A 2,872-nucleotide genomic window follows, 5' to 3' on the forward strand; every position below is an offset into this window, starting at 1 on the left:
GCAGAGTAGTACCAATTATCAGAGAAAGTATCAAGACTACTGTGAGCAGACAAAAGAGTTATGCAGATGTCCGCAGGAAGCATGTGGAGTTTCAGGAGGGAGATTTGGTGTTGCTCAAGGTGTCTCCTATGAAAGGGGTGATTCGTTTTGGGAAGAAATGTAAGCTAGCTCCACGGTACATCAGAACTTTTGAAATCTTGCAAAGGATTGGGAATGTATCGTACAAGTTGGACTTACCTGCTTCAATAGAAAGAATCCATTCGGTTTTCCATGTTTTCATATTACGAAAGTTCGTGTCAAATCCGGGCAAGGTTCTTAGTGAGCCTGATGTGGAGATCCTAGGAGATCTCACTTATGTTGAGCAGCCAGTGTGGATCCTTGACACGCAGATAAGAAAGTTGAGGAATAAGGAAATCCCGATGGTGAAAGTCCTTTGGAATCACCACAACATAGAAGAATGTACCTGGGAGACACGGGAGTCTATGCTCCAGCAATACCCTCATCTCTTTTAAGGTTAGTATCTATGTGTTTTCATGTGTTTATATGTGTTATGCCTTGCTATGTTTGGTTGGTGAATATTCGGGGACGAATGTTCTTAAGTCGGGGAGAATGTAATACCCGGCTAGACTCCGGCATCGGAATTCCTACCGTCCGGTGGAATCTCGGATGTCGGAACTCTCTAGAAGGGTAAGAATATATTTTTCTAAAATATTTTTACATGTTTTCAAGGTTTTAAGTATGAAAGAAATTCAGTTTTGAAAAAAAAAACACCATGGAGGAAAATCCAGGTTCGGCCGCCGAACCTCATGTTCGGCCACGAACTTGGTGGAGTTTTGGAGTCACCTTTGGCTTCCGAAGGTGGTCTGGCCAGCCACCTATAAAAGGCCCCATGTCCGAAAATGGGCGAGTTTTCTCCTCCAATTTCGGGCAAAGGTGAGTTCATGCCCTTCCATGGTTGGTTTTGAGGTTTTCCTTCAAATCCTACAAGTTTTTAACAAGTTTTAACTTGGTTTTGAAGGTTTTGAGCTCAAATCGAAGTTGTGAAGCTTGGAGACCTCCGGAACTCATTTTCCCCAAATCTCCAAGTTGGGTCACGCATTCTCTCGATCTTCAAGAGGTAAGTGTCGATCCTCACGTCTTTGATATTTTGAGCATGTTTTGAGGGGTTTTAAGGGGTATTAATGCATGTTTAGACTAGTTGTTAAAATGTTAGAGTTTATGTGAGTTAAGTATGAAATGCATGATTAATGAGTTGCCATGTTGATGTTTGTTGGGGTATAGGATAGTTTGAGACCCCTATATGCTTATGAATGTATTTATGCATGTTTAGGAGTGTTGTGTTTGAGTTTGGAAGGTTTGGGAGGCAAAATGTGTATAAGGGCTGAGTTCTGCCACTTCTGGAAGAACTCAGGTTCGGCAGCCGAAGGCACTTTCAGCCGCCGAACCTGCCTGTGGAGGCAAGCTTTACCCTGCCCCCGAAAGTTGAACTTTCGGCTCTGGAGGGGAGTTTCGGCCGCCGAAGGTGCCGCCGAAAGTGCATGAGTTTCGGCTCTGGAGGGACTTTCGGCCGCCGAACCTGCCACCGAAAGTGCCCTATTCAGCCTTCCTTTGCATGATTTCTATGATTATTTTATGATGTTTTAGGGAATTTTTGGGGAGTAGTTTAGAGTTATGTTAGTGTATGTTTGGTCCCTCATTTTGAGTCCACCTGTGTAGGTTCGGACCTGAGGAACCGAGGCCCCCAGCAGTGAGCTAGCTGCTTCAGAGTCAGCCTGAGGTGAGTAGAATGAATCTTTATGTATCAAATTAAATCAGTTTTGAGCATGTTCATGCATCATGAATACCATGTTATTTAGTAGGTTGTTTGCATTAGAATCCATGAATATGTTGCATTGTATATTATGATGTTGATATGGATGGATGTTGGATGACCCATTAGTCCTCGATATGATGAGATATGATATGATATGATATGAAAGTCCAGGTGTGGCCTGCACTACGCCCCTGACATAATGTAAGAGGAAGTCCGGGTGTGGCCTGCACTACGCCTCCGACACGATTGGATATGTATGATATGTTATGTATAAGAGAAAGACCAGGTGTGGCCTGCACTACGCCCCTGGCATGATTGGATTATGTAGAGGGCTATTGGTGACAAGTCCATCCTTGATGTGTATTGTTTGTGATGTGATGCATTCCATGAAAGCATATGTTTTAATATAATGTTTTACTATTCTGCTCACTGGGCTCTAGTAGCTCACCCCTTTCCCTCAACCCCCAGGTTTGTAGGTTTGGGATAGACCGGGGAGTCTTCCAGGTTGAAGTTATGTCTTTGTAATAGTTAGTTGTGGACATGAATTGCAAAATGATGTATTGTAAAATAGTGTAAAATAATATATTGAGGATTAGCATTGTGCTTGGCCCTAATGTATGAGAATCCCCTATTATACATGATCTTTTGTTAAGGTTTTAATGTTAAAATTATGTTGAACCAAGCTTAGCATATGTTATGTTGACCCAACTAGAGCATTTGATGAGGGCTCTAGTATGGGAGTTTTTATGTATTCAGTTTTAGTGCATGCACAGGTTGAGCTTGGCGAATGAAAAGGTTTAAGTTTTTTATGTAAATGTATGATCATGTACGGAATTTTACAGGTATGACAAGTTGTATGTTAGGCTTGCTATGGGTCCCGGCGACCTTAAGTCGATCTGGATCCTAGCGCCGGTGGCGCTCCGATTTCGGGTTGTTACAATCATATTATGCAATGCGTCATATTCGTGAATTCTAATGCATTACAACCTATTACGTACATGGCATTCATGATGCATGAACATGCTTAAAAGTTTAATTGCTTTGAAATAAAAGAATTGT

General features: G+C 42.1%; 1 long non-coding RNA gene across 1 annotated transcript; it reads left to right on the forward strand.

Annotated features, from left to right (window-relative positions):
• The first annotated feature begins 1,718 nt into the window (after positions 1 to 1,718).
• LOC122722265 lies at positions 1,719 to 2,481 on the forward strand. Its single transcript, XR_006349181.1, has 2 exons — positions 1,719 to 1,777; positions 2,282 to 2,481. It is a non-coding gene; the product is annotated as an uncharacterized LOC122722265 (long non-coding RNA).
• Positions 2,482 to 2,872: the final 391 nt, after the last annotated feature.

The sequence above is a fragment of the Manihot esculenta genome, chromosome 17, assembly GCF_001659605.2.
Source record: "Manihot esculenta cultivar AM560-2 chromosome 17, M.esculenta_v8, whole genome shotgun sequence".
NCBI classification, from domain to species: Eukaryota; Viridiplantae; Streptophyta; class Magnoliopsida; order Malpighiales; family Euphorbiaceae; genus Manihot; species Manihot esculenta.